The sequence below is a fragment of the Corvus cornix genome, chromosome 3 (genome assembly GCF_000738735.6).
Source record: "Corvus cornix cornix isolate S_Up_H32 chromosome 3, ASM73873v5, whole genome shotgun sequence".
NCBI lineage: Eukaryota > Metazoa > Chordata > Aves > Passeriformes > Corvidae > Corvus > Corvus cornix.
Window position 1 is genome coordinate 24,222,790 of NC_047056.1, and position 19,968 is coordinate 24,242,757.

General features: G+C 39.6%; 1 long non-coding RNA gene across 1 annotated transcript; it reads left to right on the forward strand.

Annotated features, from left to right (window-relative positions):
• Positions 1-9,599: 9,599 nt before the first annotated feature.
• On the forward strand, positions 9,600-14,167 carry LOC109143792. The gene is made up of 4 exons (XR_002044152.3): positions 9,600-9,937; positions 11,075-11,373; positions 11,603-11,770; positions 13,327-14,167. It is a non-coding gene; the product is annotated as an uncharacterized LOC109143792 (long non-coding RNA).
• The last annotated feature ends 5,801 nt before the right edge of the window (positions 14,168-19,968 follow it).

Here is a 19,968-nt window from a genome sequence, read left to right on the forward strand (position 1 = left end):
AGATTAACAACAGGTATGTGATAACTTCCATGTTAAAGATGGGAAGAGATCCTGCAAGACCTTAATAAACTGGAAAAGGTGCTCCTACATGTAAATCTTATCTCTCTTCTACTGCCTAGAACCTGTCTCTGCTGCTCTGTAGCTTAGGTGGGTTGTTTTTTCCACTTGGGAGCACAGCAGCCCAATTTTTGTCGTAAATCCTCCCTGTATCTAGCAGGAATACTTCTCTTCAAAACGTGTACCATTGGCCTTGGGGGAGAAGAAATGACTAAACGAGAGAAAATCCCCACTTCACCCGAGGTGGCAGGGAAACAGGTGTTCCATGGCTGCTAGAAGGGGCCATGGGAGAGGATTGTGTGCAAATGAGTTTGGGGATGTCACATCTCCAGGTGGTGACTGTGACAGGTGAGAGGAGATAATTTGGCAGCCCTGCCTCACAGTGAGCCCTGGTTTTTCTCACCCTGCTGAGTCACACAGAATAATTCATTACCCAGCACTGCTCAGTGACTGTCATAAACAAGCCATGGGCTGGAATTTTTTGCATCCTTGTCTCCACCTAGGAGACTGTATTTTGACTATAATGAAAGTTTTGCATGACACCTTTTTTCTTTGGGCAACAGGTCAAGAAATAAGATTTTGATATGAATTTGTCTATTCATATAGCACCTAGTACATTGAAATATCATATCCACTTGAGGAAAAATCCATATGTAGCTACACAGAATAATTTTTCACCTAAGATGTGATTTGGTCACTGAAAATATTTTAAGTTTTTATTTTCTCTTGTTTCACTTATGTGTCTTCCCAGAACAAGGATGTGTCAAGACAGTGCAGGAGATGATTTTCTCTCTCTTTAGAAATAAGATATGAAAAAAATTTTGTAAGGAACTCCCTAAAAGATGCCTTTTATTGATTATTAATACCATAGGTGAGCATGTGGATATGATGATTGTTACGCAAACAGAAAAAGGAACGTGTACCCTTGCCCACTGACATTTCAAGACATTTAGTGCATTTTGCTGCAATGATAGAAACATCCGGGTCACGTAATTTTTAGTGACAGAACTGCAGTTCTAAGTCCCTTATACTTGGAGTAGCAGTTTTTCACAGGTAAAGAAGGGAGATACAATTCAGTGACAGCCTGTGTCAGTGATGAACAGCTCTGAGAACTGTCCTGTTGCAGGGCCACTGTGGTGTCCATATGGGATATTCCCTAATCTGTAAACTAGGAGCACCTGGGGAAATACTTCAACTATACGGTGGCATTTCATGCATCAGAGACTGTGGATTTTTACCTCTTTCACCCTCCCTGGAATTCCTGAGAGATGAATATTGGAAAGTACGGAAAACTAAGATGAGAATACTTGGATTTAACTGTGTGCTGAGTTCTCATTCTTACATACCATAATGATTACTGGGAGATAGACAGAAGCTATCCCACCCATTCTTGTGGAGAAGAGCAATATTCTTTGTACTGTGCCAAGGGCAAATGATGGTGTTTCCAAGGGGCTAAGCTACAGTCCTGAGTGGTGTTCACTAGAAAGGGGAAAATTTTCCCTCCCCACTAACTGCAGAATTCTCAGCCTCAACATTTTCTTGAATCACACTGAAAATGAAAATCTAAAGCTTTTTCTCTTAAAATTTAATGTTAATTTTGAGGTGTGAGAAGAGTTAAGTTCTTGATTTTTGAAAGGGATCTCAGTTTGGCTCTCAGAATTTAGTCTTTCTCTTTCATCTGCATACAATTATGTCTAGAAATGCATATAATTTCTTTCACTGGTTGAAGGCTAAGTATGCATTTGTTGGCACAACCAGATAATTATCTATCCAAGTAATATAAAACAATTGTAAAGATATTTGCAGCTCACTTCACTTTATTCACAATTACCATAAAACTAAGGGAATGTGAGGAATGAGGTCTGGATTCGTCCTTGAACAAAGCAGAGACTTCTAGAAAATAGACTTTAATTACATTCCTCCTCTTGTTGGAAAGGTTGTACATCAGGAAAAGTCTTCTGAGTCTTTTTTTGTGGCAGAAATGTAGCCACCATATGAAACCTCTAATAAGAATTGTCAAATATAACAATTTTATGATGTCTGTTCATCATCCGGGCAGTGAAGCTTTCCTTAATGAATGCATTGATCTGACAGACGAGGGCCAAGGCAGAAGCAGCACAAAAGCGGTACCACGGCTCCAAGGAAAAACCCAGAGGTGAATATTTGAGTCAGAGGCACAAAGTTTTCCAGTTGTTTTGCCATTGCTGGTGGTGAGAGGCTGAAGGTGGATGATAGGTGTGAATTCAGCCAGGAGAATGGGGCAGGGCTGAGAGCTCAGCTCATACTGCCCAGAGAGACCAAGGAGAGGGGTCTGAACCGCGGGTTATCTGATACCTTGGAGGGTGTGTAAATCATGACACATGCTCTTGAGGTTTGGGTCCTTGGATTTGTTTTAAAAACAAAGTGAGATTACAACAGACTCCTGTAGATTATCTATTTATAGCGTGATGAGTAAAAAGGCTTTTGGAAAAGCACGTAATTTTCGCTCTCTCTCTCCAAGCTGAAATATAGCTTTAGCCTCTGTGTGGGTGGCTAAGAGAATCTCACAGCATCAAAAAATGATAGACAGGCTGCCTTTTTGGTTTCTTGTTTAAAACAAACTTTCCAGGGGCTTAGAGACTCTCTTATTAAAACAGGCAGAACCTGACTGCTGTATGCTCCCACTGACATCACTACAAACCTGCCAAAGTTATGCTCCAGTAGGACCAGATCCTTCGGGCTGTGTCTCCAGTTATTTACACAGGTGTAAATTAAGTGTGAATCTACTGTGGCCAGCACAGGTATTAATCATCATGTCAGCCTAAGAGAGTTGCCTTCAACCTTCCATTGAACTCACTGAGGTCCCTCCCTCCTTACCCTGTGATGAATGTGCCAGAACAAAAGTGGTGTGGTAGTGCCCATCTCACACCATAATGCCCCTTCCGGGCATTTTCTGGGAGCTGCTACCTCCAGCACCAGTAGTGCTTTAGGAAACAGCTCCATGGTTTGTGCTTTGTGACTGTGAGGTGCAGCATACTGGTTGTCACTTGTGAGGTTGGGCTCAAAACCTGTCTGCCAAAAGCTCTTTGCCAACACATGATACCTTTCTCTGTCTCCCACAGAATTCTTCTTTCAGATTTGGTAATAGCAGCACTCGAGGATCTGTGGTTCAGCTCAGAGCACGAAGCAGCATCTCCAGAGGACAATTCAGCAACAGCTCTGAGGCAGTACTGGCCCTGGAAGGAAACAATGCATCAACTCCCTGGAAAGAAGCCTTAATGCCTGTTGTAAGTCAAGATTTGCATGGTAAAATGGACTACTAGCTACTGCAGTAAAGTATGTGTAGGAAAATATTATGGATCCACAGGAAGATAGTAGGGGTTATAAGAAGAATTTATTATGGCAGCAGTCTGGTTTTTTTCTTTTTCTCTGAATTGTCAAACTGAGTTTCATGTTGACATAGATTCAGTTAGTTGAGCTTGTTCTTAGCTATTTATTATTGATATTAGTAATACAGATTATAAAATATGGCTGGAAGGTTTTTTAATCTTTTAATTTACAACAGACAGAACTGGAAATTCTTGCTGAAAAGCTGGCTCTCAATGTGTGTAAACACACACACACAAACACAAAGGGAATTTATTTGCACGTAACTGGGTCCTCAGAGAATAGCTGCACTCTCTGTGTGTTTTCTTTTTATGCTGGGTTCTGCAAGGCTGGCTGAAACAAAGTAAAAGAAATACCTTTATTTAAAAAAAAGAGATTTCACTCTTCATAACTGATGACTTCATGGGTTTGGAGTGTTGGGATACATGGTGTTTTATTATTACTTTTGGTGTTATTAGGAGAGTAAACAAGGGCAAGGACACAAGCCTTAGGCTTTGCCTGGAGCAGCCACGACTTGCTCTCCGTTGAGTGAGCAGTTTGCAGCTGTGCAATGGGGAGGAGGAATGTCCGTGCAACTTAAGCAGTGTGCAGGAACCCTCTCAGGATGCTGTGAGTGAGCCTGAGGCACTGACATGGTCATCATGCACTGGCCAGGTGTGGTCTGAAACCTCCCAGCAGGTCACATCACAGGAATGGGCCATATCCTTTACTGGTTCCCATTTTCATATAAATATTGAAGCAGTTACTGAATACAAAGGTGTGTATTATGACCTGTGATCTCCATAAATATGATGTTTCATAGTTTTAGTCATGGAATACACAGTTCTGGAGAGATTTTTGTTTCATCCTAACAGAACTTTCTCAACTCAGAAGTTCTGGATTAAAGAAAGCATTTGGGAATAGAAAATGAATCACACTAGTGGCACTATGAATAAGTTTTTTACATTCATAATTTAAGGCTCTTCATGCATTTTCTTTGGAAAGCTCAGGTTTCTATTTTGAGGGCTGAATTTGTATTTTAATGAATCAAAGTGTGAAAGCAATATGAAAATAAGTTGTTAAGTCTTGGGAGGAACTTTAATTCAGAACAGTCTAGCAGTGGAAAATTGTTTTCAACAGGTTACATCTTTGAAAAATTTGAAGAGGAAAAGGACAGCTAGATTATAATCTACATAAACACAGTTGTTTGAAGACTGTAGAGGATCTACCTTCCTCAGAAAAGTGACATGAATGAAATGTTAGTATTTTCTGTACCTATTTCACAATTAACATAAAAATATAGAATGTACACTTACACATAAGTAATATGAAATTTGTAGCAAAAAAGTAGAAAAAAAAGTAATCTGAGTGACCAAAAGCCTGCTAAAGGAAGTTGGAATGAAAATCTGGCCTTGATTTCTACCTGCCTGGGCAGTGGCCCTTTGGCTGCCCTTGAGATGCCTGACCTGCTTCCATTCTGAAGCTTGGGATGCTCCAGAGTGCACAGGCAATGCAACACTGCAAACAACTGATTTAGGAAGTTGTGGTGGTTTTTTACCCTCTGAACTTGCATTACTGGAAAGATCGCTTCTTTGTTTTTCTTTTTCCATCATGGATGTGTTAAAGGAGCGTTGCCCAAATGGTTTTGCCCAAACTAGGATGAGACTGAGAGGTGAAGGTGGGCATTACTATCTCCAAGCATTCAGCTGGTCCAGAAGTTACAAAGACTTAAGTGCAGCTACAAGAGTAAAACCAATGTTTAAACAGCATAAGCAAGAATCTGTGGTGTGGTTTATCCAGGGAGCCACACAGAAGAAAACACAAATGCAATTTATAGATGCAACTGCTATGAGACAGGGTGGCAGCATTGCCACATCAGTCTTTTCATTTTGAATGCAAATGAAATTACAGATATTTTTTGTCTGATTTTTACAATACCATCCTTTCAGGTCTCAGAATACAGTATTAAATACGAGACTTGGTCATCTGGTTACTCAGTGACATCTGAACAATATTGGGTTTACATTTACAAGAAGTCTGTGGTTTTAAATTAGGTTTGCCAAGTGTTACATAAAACAATCAGATATGCACAAGTCAAAACTGTTGAAAGCCCGGATTATAGTGAGATAAAACTCAATGAACATTACTGCCAACAGATAATCTGACCTGTTTCTGCCATCAGTATGGAGTTCCTGAGGTAACTGGTGGCACATGTTAGGTAACTGTGTCAGAATAAAAAATAACCCTGAATTTCCTGTGACTTGAAATCAGGAAAGACCACAGTATCACCTGCAGTTTTTCAAAGGTAGACAAAGGCTGTTTCATGCTAACAATCTTATATGGGTTCACAACTCTGAGGTATAATGGCACTTTGCCTGTTACCAGACTCTAAACAGAATAGGAGAAGTGTCCATTTTTAAAAATCTTTGCTTAACTTGAAAGTTCTACCAATTACTAACCTCTCATTGTTGGGGAAGATGAAACAGGAAAGCCTTATAAATATGATTGCCTGACAAAAGATTTTGGGAATATGAAAACTACAGGCAACATCGAAATGAAAGCCACTTTTGAAATACCAAGTCTTAGTTACTGAACAACTGGAAAACAATGGTATGGCCGACTGAAGGTAATCCCCTCTTGATGGAACAATACCCTCTGCTTGCAGACAGGTCCAAGGGTCAGAGCAGACCCTACTAGCTCAGCAGAAGGGGTCCAAAGAGTAGTTTTTAGAAGTTAAGATGTAACACTCTATGGTAATATAAGAACTCTTATAGGCTGTATGTAAATGCTATAGGATTTGTATCTTGTATTAGATTGGTTAGCGACAATTAGAATATTCAGTACAGAAGATGATTTATTGTATTGTAACCAGGACTTCAGAGATTCCTTTCCTTACTTCCATTCCTTTCCTTACTTCTACTTCCACTTCTACTCTTGCTCTTACACTCTCTCTCTCTCTCTCTCACCCACTTACTCTCTTGCTCTCTTGGGCCTGCTCAGAGCTGAGTCTGGCAGCTCTGAGCAGTGCCCCTATACCCACGCCCTTTACAATAAACCCCATGTGTCCCAAGACCTGCCTATAGAGATCTCTTCATCACCGTCCCGTCTCCAACCACCCAGAACCTACACTTATGGTGGAAAAAGAATTGTTAATCTGTCTTGCTGAAAATCCTGGTGCATTTTTTAAATGTTTGCTTTGAATTGCCAATGTGTTTTTCTTTTGAGTCCTGCTTTTCTAGGTGGTAAAATGCAATGTTAGTTCAATCAGCTCACATTCAGAGTAGGCCAATATTTCTGGGCTTCCCAGCACAATTAATATTTGAGATCAAGCAGCACAGTTGTGTTTTTATATCTGAATTAAATTTGCAGAAATCAGAGGAAAGTTGGGGGCCTGATTTATGGTCAAATGTTATGCGTTGAGGTGGTAGTTCTCTGTTTTCCTCAGTACTGTGAGAGTTTAGACCAGCCTGTGTATTGGTTTAGACCAACTCAAAACAGATGAATTCCACTGGACAACTCAGGGGAGCTTGGCAAAATAATGCCAGTGAGATCTTGGCTCTCTCTGGAAGACAGCAGGAATTTTGCCATTAACATCATCTGGGACGGATTTCTTCCTTTTGCTTCTCATCCCTGGTGGAGTCTGCTTAATCCTCTCTTGGGCCAGTGAGATGGAGCAGCATTGCAGAAGGTGTGGTGATGTAAAGCATCAGGAATAAGGGATAAGAAGTTGTGCCCAAAAGGCTGAGTAAGTATTACTTTATCCTATGTCCAACCGCAGAAGGAAGAAGGACTGATACATGCAGCTCTTCTTCCCAGAACAGAGAGAAATACTCTTAGATCCCTGTAATCCCCAAGAAAAATTTCTCAAAAATCCCCTTTTTGTTGTGTAAAGACTTAAAAGTAGAGTTTGTTTCTTTAAAAAAGGCAAAAAAAAGGCAAAAAAAAGGCAAAATAAACCCCCAAACCACTACTGCTTAACATAAGGAATCACCTGTTTATCATATAAATCAAATGAAGAATACTCTATTTGTTCATGTACATGACCCAAGATTTACATATGGCAGAATAAAGTAAACTCAGAATATAGAAAATATTCCAGAATTGAATGTACTACAAATTGCTGTGTCTGACCAAGTTGTCCTTTCTGGATTTATGTTGCAAAGGAGAGCTTCAGCAAACACAAATTTGTCATAATTAATCCTTAACAAAGGGGATATTTCAGTGAGGAGACCTAGCAAATGTGTTTCGTTTGCCAATGTCATTTCCAGGTACATTTTCAGTCTGTATTTCCTACAACTCAGTCCTTGTCTAGGACTGATTTTCAATTTCCCACTTTTTTCAACTGAACTGAGCCATATCTTCCAGGGAAGCAAATCTTAAAACTAAATCCAGAATTATTAGTAATAGGATATTTATAGAAGAGGTCAGTTCCTGCTCCTTACAGGTCTATAAATCATAGCTAAGATAAAGATGGATATTTTGCTCTAAGAAAAGAGCAGCAAACCAGGGGGAGAAAATGGTGTGTGGTAGGATAATGCATTCTGTATTGACTGCAGAGGTCTGTCCTCGTCCCTAAAAACCCCACAGTTTTGCTAAGCTGCCAAAGTGAATGTTATACGCCATCAAATTGTAAAGTCTTTTAGATATATTTTACAAGAACATCTAAGTATAGGCTGCATTTTCATTCCCTAGGTACACATAACTATTTGCAGACTGTACTGGGCTTAGCCCACATGTCCTCTCCCACCATCCAGCGTGTCAGCTGACATCCAGACATTGGTTTCGATGGCCGTAATTGTTGAGTCTCACCTCGTGTCAGGGATGTTGTCTTCCACACTGATGTTTTAGGTGTGAATACTGCTGGTAGTTTTTTCCTGATCATGGTGAAATTTGGTCAGTGATCAGTGAAAATATATGGCCCCAAGAACGTGATGAACAAAAAACCAGTGTTCCTATACCATCTAGAGTCCTTACACAAACGAAGATTTCTTTGCGTAAAACAGCATCTCTGTCTGACTCTCTCAGATTTATTGATTTCAAAGAGTCATAATGTAATTCAAGGGAAGCTGAATTAATTGCAAAGTGTTGCCCAACTGCATAGTACAGAAATTGGTCACTACTGACTTCCCAACTGGAATTGGGAGTTCCCAACTCTGCCTGAGTAGATTCATATCCCCAGCCTAGACTGAAATAACTACCATGTTGCTTGTGTTTTTGAGATGATGCTCGATAAGCTCCGCTTACATGGTTCCTGTTGCATGGACTGGCTTCCTGGTAGCTTAGGAGGAGTCATTACAGATTGGTAACTGGAGGCCTGGGGAGGGAAGGACTGGAGTTCAGTTCCTTTTCCAATGAATGCTTAACAAACGACCTAAACAGGTGCTGGAGTGGTTACAGGGAGACAGGTTCCTACTGAAGAAAAATTTTCTCAATTTTAATCGTGCCCAAGATCATGCTCTGTCAAAAGGCATATTTAAATAACCTGTTGAATTTGAACTGTTTCCAAAGAGACTAATAAATGTAGTAAAGCAGTTACAGGTGTGGCTCAGTGAAGGCATGCTGGGGCTGATATTTGAAGTGATAAATCAGGAGGGAGAAAAAGGAGATGGCAAGGATGAAGGGACGGAAATGGAGAGGCAAGCAGATGTAGAAGTTGGCAGTGAAGCCAGCCTATAAAAACAGACTACTCTTCTCTTCCTTGCTGGGCCCAACCTGGCAGATGTGCTTTGAGAATTCCCATCAGATCTGGCTTCACAGAGGAGTCAGAGCAGTAAGAATTTCATAGTTCCCAGCCGGGTTTAAGATCAAGCTGGAAGCTGTGCTGCTCTGGCTTCTCAGCCTGTGGATGCCCAGAAGCAAATCCTTTCCTTTCCCTTTCTCTCCAGTTTTGCTCTTCAAGTGCTGCAGGAAGAGGAACATGGGGCTTTACTCTGGAAAAACTCTTTTACTCTTTGATTCTTGGCTCAGCAGTTAGCCTAATTATTATTGTAAATGTGGCAGGCAAGTTTTCTTTCTAATATGTTCCCTGTCTTTTGAACTATCCATATAGATTGTGAAAAAATTTATATACTGCTCTAAGATGCCAAATTCAGTTTTAAAATTAAAAAGCCCAGAATCCAGAAAGACCTTGCTCTGCTCTCAAGTATAACCTCACATCTTAAGCATTTGAAAGCCTGAAGGGCTTGGAGAGAAAATGAAGGATATCTAACTTTCATGGAAACATGTATTTTTTCCCTGATCTCTTTATTTTGGTAAGAAGTATGCAGAAAAAAGGACAACTATGTTGAAATTAATCATGTGGAACTGATTTCTGCAGGAGAGGCCTTGAGATAGCTGCAGAAACTCAAGTAAAGCCCAGGTCCTCCTGCTGTGATGGGCTGACGTACAGGAACCTGCATGACAAGAAACGACACGTGCTGTGACACACACAGGATTGAGCTGCTGTCAAGGCCACTGCCTGCTTACACTGGGCACATTAAACACCAACTGGAAGACAAAATCAAGGCCTCATGCAGTGAATAACACAAGCAGAGAGGTGAGCTTCCATTGTAAGGCAGTGTTCCAGCACCACCAAGAAATGTGAGTGGTACGCACCACCTTCACCCCCTTGTAGGAAAGCACCTGGTAGCTTTTGGATGAGGAGGTTACTAATATTTAAACATTTATACTGTATTTTTGGGCTGTGGCCATGACAGAGGGAGAAATTCCTAGAGAATTAGTATTTGGTAGGTATAGGATATATAGGCATATAGAGTGGGTACAGGAAAAACATGAGGACCATGCATCCAGCAAGCCAAGTGCTGAATCTTTGGGAAGATTTGCTCACAGACTTAAGATGCCATTGTGAAAAATACACAGCAATGTAATCCATGATGCATGAGACTGAACTTTGAGAGTGAGATCTTCCAAAATAAATTGTCTGTACAATCCTGGAACATTTAGCTCCAAAGTACTGTCTTTTATTTCTCCATAGTGGTATAATTTGAATTTTGATTGAAGTAGCCAAATATTTTGTCGAACAAAAGAGTTTCTTAGTAAACATAATTATGCTTTTAGTCTAGATGACCTTTTTCTTGATTAAAAAAATGCTAATTACCTTTTCTATTAATAAAAAGTTGATCAGTGGAGTTGGATGAATTATTAAAGAAGAGATAACTGAATTAATCATACTTAATGTAAAAGCAGATTAGTGGGAGCTTATAGATTAGTATCAGAATTTCCCTTCCTGTGATAGGCTAATATAAATAGATTTAATTCAAATGGACTATGTCCATTTTTTTCTGGCCTTACTCAGGAATTAACACTGCTCTTGTTAAAACTCCTGGCATGTAACACAGGGTAACACTTTGAATCAAACAAAGTGTTTTTCAGCTGGTCCATGTTTTTCACTACTTGCTTTTAACAGAAGGTGAAAATCTCTTCTGTTTGAAAATATAGATTTTAATTGTCACATGCTAAAAAGAAGCCTGGAATTTACTCAAGATGGATTTGGAAATATTCAGACCTTGTGGTGATGATGAATCAGTTTTGAGCTGCTCTTTAGCTACACAGTTATTTGTTAATTGTTGTCCTGTTGGTGCGTTTCCTGAGAGCTGAGATAGATCACACAGCAGTTTTGTGTTGCCCTTTGAGAGAAAAGAAAGTCAATTCTCTTCTTCCTTTTCTTTTCTAGACCTTGCTATCAATAGCTGGGACACATGCAGAGGATGAACAAAGTGAGCAGGAGCTAGGTGACAATGTTTTTCCGCTCTGGGAGTGCCTGATTCTTCTGGAAGAAGAGACTGTCTGAATCCATTGCACTCCTGCGTAGCTCAGCCTATGATAGACACAAAGTATAATCACAGCCCTTGAAATGTAACAAGCCCCTCATGTACAGTGAAACAATTCCAGACATATACAAGTGACATGAGAAGAACCAGATGCCAAAAATTTCTCTTTTGCCATAAAGGACAAAAATATTCTCTATAAAAGGTAAAATCCAATGAGATTTATATAGTTATATATATGTTTATATATGTTTTAATTCTGCCATACTTCTGCTCAGAATCTTTTAAGCACGTTTAGAAAAAGAGGTTTTTTTAAAAAAAAGGACTTGAACCGTCCTCTATTCAAAGGGCTGCTAAAAAAAATCAATGTATTTTTTTATGCATGTGACTGTAAATCCAGAGTTGTAATGGACCTTTAATATGACCCATCTCAGCAGACGGTGACCAGCAGAAATGTTCTAGCCAGCTTGTCTGGGACACATTGGTAGCTCCCACATTCTTCATGAGCTTGTGGATGAGATGAGATGGAAGATAAGGCACTACCTACCAAGCAGAGACTGAGTGGTGATGATACTGCACAGAGAGGACAGGAGCATGAAAAAGTGAGTGATGTTCAAAAGAAGTTGTGCAATGAGCAGTCCAGGAGGTAAACACAATTTTAACAGCTGGCTTGGTTGAACAGGGCTATATCCCATCCAAGAGGCTGTATGGGACCCTCTTTCTGTCTTCTTTTGCCTTCCTGTCCCCTGAGAACACCTAAGGTAATGAAATGTCTCCCACTTGGGTGATAAAATGGTTGAGCTGTTGGAGACAGCATGTAGGTTTGCAGGGAGAAGCCTGTAAGAGGGATGGCCAGACTGGCTCCAGCCAGGAATTTGTCTGGCTTAACATCTCACTTCTCATCAGAGCTAGCTTTGAGCATGTGAGGAATGTGAAATAAACGCAGCAGAAAACTGAAGGAGGGCAATCTATCCAGCAATCCTTACGGTTGTAATGGACCCCATCATACCAGACAGCTTCTATTTAGTCCCTCATTATCATTTATTATTCCTTTCATATTATATTAAATATACATGATATTTAATATCATTTATAATGTCATTTTATCATTATAACCCTTGATATTTTTCTTATCAGTTTAATGTTCAATTCTCTTTGAACTTACTTAGAAATTCTGAGACAATGAGGTCTATAATTTAATCATGTGCAAAGTGTGCATATTTTAATGGGGAAGGATGGGAGGCACCCCTTTTACTGTTTTCTAAATTTGTAAATTCTCATTTTCATGGAATTTAGATTTTCTGTTAGATCTGAAACTTGCCTGGTGCTCTCCCTGCTTTAATTTCCATCTAATGGTTACAAATGCAAATAGCAAATGCAGAATAAACAAATGAAACAACACTCTGCATTTGTGATATGACCATTTAAAACATTCCTGAGATAGATGTTTATTTATCAAAGACATTTTGTAAACCACATTCGAAAGGTTAAAAGAAAAAAATCACTATTTTTGTCTCCCAAAACCTTCTTTGTATTAAGCCCCAGAACAGTCTAATACTTTCTGTCTGTAGAAAATAACAGAGTTCACCTTTCCAAACCTGAATGGTTCTAAAAAGACCATGACACACTTTCATTTTTTTTAAAATGTAGTTAATCTCAAGCTTAAAATTGCCTACATTCTGTTGAACAGCTTTCAAGACTGATATATAAGCATAAGAAAGGATGGTCTCTAGGGAGCTAATCTTGCAGCAAGTAATGATTTGGGTTTTCAGCCAAAGAGGATTGGAGACCAGGTTTGCTATCAAGCATGATTAAACAGTCTATATAAAACTCAGATTAGGAATTCAAAAAAAATGTGTGCATGAAAAGGCTTTGGCGGAAAACTAAAATCTCACAAATCTCCTGTTTCATTAAAAGCAGTACGACTCATTTCAGTGGAAGAATTTTTGGGTTTTATTTTCTTTTTTCTTTTCTTCTGTTTTTTTTTTTTTGTTGTGGCAGCGAAGCCACAAAACTTCCCCTTGCCCTTCCCCTTGCCCTTCTTCTTCCCTCTCCCCTTCCCCCTCCCCTTCCCCCTCCCCTTCCCCCTCCCCTTTCCCTCCCCTTCCCTTCTTTCCTCCTTTTTATTCTTTTCCTTTTGTTGTATGTCAATTTGCAGGAAACTGGGATCATACAGGACAGACTATCCATGTGATGGATTCGTTACACCCAGTCCAGGATACCAGCACAGCCACCTGGAGCATGCACTGGGCTGCATCTTCTCATTTCCACATTCAATCCCAAACATTGAAGTGAAACAAAAATGTTCATATGTTTTTTAACAATACTATGAAAGTGTAAAAACTGTTATCCGGGAGTGAAAGAGAATAAAAATGTACTTTTAAATCTTGAGCAAACCCAGATTAGGATGCTAATGACCCAGTGGAAAACTCTGAGAATATCTCACTTAAGTCACCAGGAGTGGCTTGAAATCTAACCTCTTATGATACAGAGAATGGAAAAACTATCATGAGTACAGGGAAAAAAGGCCAAAGAAGTTGAGATAAAATCCTGTGGCAAGTCTAATTTTGGGAAAGTTCTGAATCAGAACTAAAACGGTAAAGTAATTAGGTGAATATTCATTATTATAGTCTTTATATATTTTGTGAATAACAATTGGTGTGAAATTGCGCTGTATAAAACAGTCCTCCATTCAGGATTAAAGCAGTACTTTCCCTCCTCTCTCTGAATTATTAAACCCTTTACTGAAAATGGGGTTCTGGTTTTCACAATTTCACCCTAATGCTAATGGGAAGAGTGGCCAGTATTAAAAAAGATGAAGAAACTATCAGAAATGTGATCATAGCTCCAGGAATGGTATAAAATCTCTTTAATAAACTCAACAAAACAAAGCCAGTTTATTCTCCTTATGTTATCACATATCAACCAAAACAACTTTGTAGACTCCACTTATAAAATAAATGTAATCAAAAAGGGTGGAAAGAAATATGTGAAGTAGGCTATGTAATAGTGTATCTCATCCAGCTTCAATATAGAAGCTATCTTTGCTTTCTACCCTTCATTAATGTATTTCTAAAGCAATAAAATCAGTCAGTATTTTTGTTCAGTGTTCCTTCCCATGGTGAGATTCTTATTGCTTTTGCATTAAGCAAGGAAATATTTAACTGTGTAAATGTATTAGTGGGAGCTGGGGGACAGAAGTGGGATTGCAAGTTATGATGTCAGGATGGTGAGGCTGCCTTGGATTAATGGGAATCAGAGTGGGCCCCCCCAGTAAGCAAAAGCCATAGATGGTGAACAGCACTTGCTCAGTTTAGGATGGAAGATGTTTGAGGGGCGCATGGAGAGTGTCAGGATAGGGAATAGTCCAGAGTACTCCCCAGAAAGGTAAGCCCAGAGCAAGAAATACAGCTGAACTGAAAGCTGTTATGTATTTTAGGGTGTTGGGTAACGATACTGGAGGAATCTGTGTGTATGAAGCCAAAATATCTCCTTATTTTTAAGTCAAATACTTACTTGTCCTGTTATTCCAAGATGTTTCCAGTACACAGACTGCTCACATTTCCTCTAATCCCATCACACAGCAATGCAAGGCTGCTTCCCCAAGCTTCAAAAAATGGCAAATAATGGAACAAGTCTGGATGAGCTGAACAGATAGCAAGCCCAAAATTTTCAGGTGCTGCTGCCTTACACATAACACATTAATAATTTCTCTAACAGAGATTTTTGATTGAAAGAGGCGTCTTTACAAGACTGAGTTTTGGCTTACTTTATATTTAATATATTTTTTAATCAGAGCCCTCCAGATGCTACTGTGTTCTCCTCATTCAAAAGCATCAACAACCATATGCTAGAGAACCAAAGGCTTAATTGCAAAGATGTATCTGGAATTCAACAGAGCCAGGGGAGAGGAAAGGGAATTTCATTAGTAAACAGGCAAACAAACACAGGCATGATGAATAAGTGACGGCAAAATACGCTCAGCATTCTCTCTATTGATCAAGTTTTCAAATACTTCCAAGTCCTACAAATAGGGGAATGAAATTGGTGTCTCCTGTGAATGTATACATTCACCCCTTATTTCTTTAAATTCCAACCAGGAATTCTTACAGGAGAGGTGAATTTAGGGAAGAAAATAAAAGTGAAGAAAACACATAATACTGCAGTTGGGTGATGCCTCAATACTGATTTTGGGAGAAACCAACATCTGTCCAAGAATGGAATTGAAATGGAGCCAGGTGGCATCTGTGGATGGAAAAAACTGATGTATAAACATGAAAATGTATGAGGTTGTTGTGAGAATTTGTAGTTGTTTGTAATGATCAAGTGGTTTTGATCAACGCAGAGAAAGTAGCAGAGTCTGTACCCTGTCACAGAACATTATTTGCCAGGGTCTGTGTTGTTGGTGTATTTCATACGTTGCCATTGTAGAATTACCTAGTTTAAATAGGACTACAGACCTGGTTTCTGAATGTGCAGCAGCCTTCATCCTGCCATTCTAATAATGTTTTTGGGTATATACTGAGAGGAAAAGTCGGATGTGTCCAGATTTGTTTTGTATTTTACGCAGCCAAACATACAATGCAAATAAAATAAACTTTTAGCACCCCAAAATCCCATAATCATCATACTATCCAATGACAATTAAAGAATTATTTCAAAATTTGCCTTATTTCCACTAGAGGTCAGTCAATAGATGGTAAATTTTCATGTTGTAGAAATGTATATTCACAGCTTTACCTGCATAACTCCTGCAAACCTGCTGAACAGGACAATTATTGTATATGAGAAAACTATGCAAGAATAATGTTTTTCAATACATGACAATTTTTTAGAAGCTTGTCCAGCAGGACTAGGGAAGTGATTGTCCCTCTGTACTGGGTGCTGGTGAGGCCACACCTCAAATCCGGGTATTGTGTACAGTTTTGGGCCTCTCACTTTAAAAGAGGCACTGAGGTGCTGGAGTGTGTCCAGAGAAGGGGAAGGGTCTGGAGAACAGGTCTGATGAGGAGCAGCTGAGGGAGCTGAGGGTGTTTAACCTGGAGAAAAGGAGGCTCAGGGAGACCTCATTGCTCTCTACAGCTGCCTGAAAGGAGCCAGGTCGTGGTCGGTCTCTTTCCCCAGGTAACAAGCAATAGGTCAAGTTGCATCAGGGAAGGTTTAGATTGGGTATTAGGAACATTTTGACACTGAAAGGGTTAGTCAAGCACAGGAATAGGCTGCTCAGGAAGGTGAGGGGGGGTCACCATCATGAGGGTATTTAAAAGTCATGCAAATGTGGCTCTTAGGGACATGGTTTAGTGGTGGGCTTGGCAGTGCTGGGTTAACTCTTGAACTTGATGAAGTCAAATATCTTTTCTAACCTGAATGATCCTATGGCTCTACAAATGCTATCAAACAGAAAACGTGCACGAAGAATTGCTTTTCCACAGTTGCAGCACAGTCTGGATAGAAGCACTGTGTTATTGTGGAGTGTTTTGTAAATTACAGGAACCAACTGGAAATCTACATAAGCCTTTTACTAAGCTGAAAATGCAGTAAAACTACTGGCGTTTTTTAAAAGCAATCTGTCTTAACATAAGACTTGAAAGTCTCAAATGGCTTTAGCATGGCTCTCTGGTGTTAAAACTATTTGTCATTTCAAAAAAGTTTTCCCCAGCTACATTTACTAGTGTCTTTATTTGCTACCTCCAAATGTGGGGTGTTCTCCATATTGGTTGTTCAAGAGACATGGCTGTTAAGTTGCTTTATTTATCATGATTTTATTTATTACCTTTTCTGCAAGCAGCATATTCACTCCTTATGATTCTTTTCTGGATATTGAATTACCATATTTTTAATATAATAGCACTGTTTATTGATTTCTCTTGTCTCAGGACCTCAATAATGAGGTCCTTGGCCTCAGATGCTCTTTTTTGGCTCCAGCATACAGGTAGTGGGTTTTCAATCTAGAAAGCAATTTTATTGCACAAGATGGCCTCTTAGAAACTATTAAGCTGGAAATATCTATGCTGATTGCTATGTTTTGTTCTCAGTGAATATTTACCTAATATTTCAATTTAAATGCTTCCAGTATACTTGCAAAGATCTCCCAGTTTCCACCAAATGTCACCAGTTTCAATGATTTTAATTACACTCAAATGCACCTTTTTTTGCCACATCTCTGCTGCAACTGCACCAAGCCTGAGAAAAAGAAGGGCTCACCACAACACTGCTCATGTGTAGACCAAGAACATCAAAAAGTGAGTAGCAGTACTCAGTCTATTAAGGTGTTACATACGTATCTATATGCATTGATATCTTTGCTTGTCACTCAAATAGATCTATAAGCCCTACCTGGTATTATTCAGCTATAACACTAAAATACTTAACCATCCACCTTCTGGAAAGCTGAAGTGCTAAGATCATAATTCAGGAATCATTATCTGCCCACTGCTTCAAATCATGTGATGCATGACTACAAAAATTTTTACATTCTTGCAATACTTTAAAATCGTTTTCTAAAATAAAATTTATATGCGGTTCCTGATAGTCCCAAATTGCAGGTCACTGACTTCTTAACCAAGATTCATGGAGTAGGAGTACCATTAGTACTGAAATTGGCCCATTGTAATTGGACCTGACAGCTAAGTACAGGACAAAAAAAGCTCATTTCCGTGAAGCCCCTGGAGGAACAGCTTCAAAACTTCCTATTTTTCCAAACACTACCTGTTGTATTGGAGCTCTCAGTATTAAGCTGAAGCAGCACACACAGTTCTGAGCACAGGTCAGAGGATTTTTGAATTCAGCAGCAGCATTTTCAAAACGAGTTATGTCTTTTGCCCTGTTAACTACGCTTTTTCTGACACCTGACATTTGAAAATTTATTTCCAGCTATTTCAGTAAGAGAAGGGTGGTCTAGTACAGCCCTTGAGTCCCTTTAAAATACATTTCTTTTAATGTTTCAGTGCCAGGATGTTACAAAAGAAATGTGCTCTGAGAGAAACTAGTTAAGTTGGGATCTGATATCTCAAAATGATTGGGTTTATTTGTTCTTGGAGTTTCAGTCGTTAAAATTTTCTACTTCAATCTGAATCAAGATTCATCTAGTGACATCTCTGTGAAAATGAAAAAGTAAATACATCCATATGCTTGTTCATTTACAGTACCTAAAGATTTGGCAGTTTTATTACTTTGTTCCTTTTTATATGTCCTGCAGCAGAAGACTAGGTTCATGAACCTGGGAAATTGTGGCTTTGCCACATCCCTTTTGTGCTTTTACTCTGACAGATCGCTTTCCCCAAGAGTTAGCATGAGGGGTGGTGGGAGGACAGCAGAGCTGCAAAAAGTGATGAACCTGCACAGAGAGCTGGTAAAAGAAACCCATTTTGCTTGCGTGTCAGAAGAGGTGGGATGTGCCCTAGGGAAGCAGATTTTTGGATGAAAGTTGCTGAACTTTTCCTCTGATGCTCAGAAGTGAGCACTTTGCATAATGGCTACTCTGGGAAATTTACCCTGCAGCTCTTTAGACAGCTGCTGACTACGACAAATGGAGAGGGATTTTTTTTCCCTTGCCATGTGAAGCAGGCTTTTCTGAAGATGCCCAACACACTTTGTTCCTCTCTTGGGTGGATTTACTGAGGAGAAACGGCTCATGGCCTCCCTCACATCCCTGCTTGGTGCACTTGCAGTGGTAGGGAATAGCAGCCCTCCTTGGGACTGCTAAAGAGCACAGTGCCACAGCTGAGGTGTGTTGGCTCATTACCCAGCCCACATTAATATCTGGGATGTGCCTTCCTCCTCAACGAGAATGTCCTAGGCCCTTCCTACCAGACTGCCAGGATAAAGTGAGCTCCTGCAAAGACCTCATATTCTGGGCTTTGCTCACTGTAAAAATTTCCTGGCAGCTAGTTAGGGTGCCTTTATACAGGCACCAGTAATCCTGTAGCAGTGATTCCAGACCCACACTGGGGACACAGCTCCAGGGATCTCAGCAGGGCTCTGCCCATTTAACCAGCCTGTGAACACATTATCTCCATGCAAATCCTGTGAGCAGGTAAGCTCCAGAAAGGTTAAGTGTTTCTAGGAATAGTGCCTTACTGTGAATCTTGAATGAGCAAGCCCACTTTGGGTTTATAACTCCTGGGAAGTTATGACTCTCTCTCTCTCTCTCTCTCAGCATGGCTAACCCCTGAAGGCTCTTCAGATACTGATGAAAAAAGTGTTATGGAGACTTCAGACTTAAACTCCTATGACATAATAGCAATTTTATCACTTTATACTACGCTTGCTTCAGTCTTTGCCATCTGGAGATCTGGTCCATCAAAAGCTAATAAAGAAAATGCTTTCAGTACTCTTGTTCATTTATAACAACTGGTGTTCAGACCCAAACTGGCCATTTATGTGCTTTCATTTGAGGACATATTAATATCACTTTGGGTACATAGAGGACTGATAGATGTATGTACACATATATGTGTCTATGCATGCAGACACTACAGCCTTATCTGCTTGGTTACATAGGTTTTGGATTTTATCAAATAGAAAGATCAGTACAGAAGGGTAAAGAAAATTGAAAGGAGAACTGAGGATTCATAAGAAAAAACAATGAAATTATTTTGGAATGGATTTTAAGACTGGGAAGTGCATAACTTTTGCATAGTTTTACTCTTAAGTTCAACATTCTCTAGTGAGCCCTGAAGCATGGTTGCAGACAACACTGAGTAAGTCCAGATGTTAGAATGCCAGGTACCATTTTCATTGTGTATCTCAGAACAAACTGATATCAAGAAAATACTTTGACAACAGTACATACAAGGGT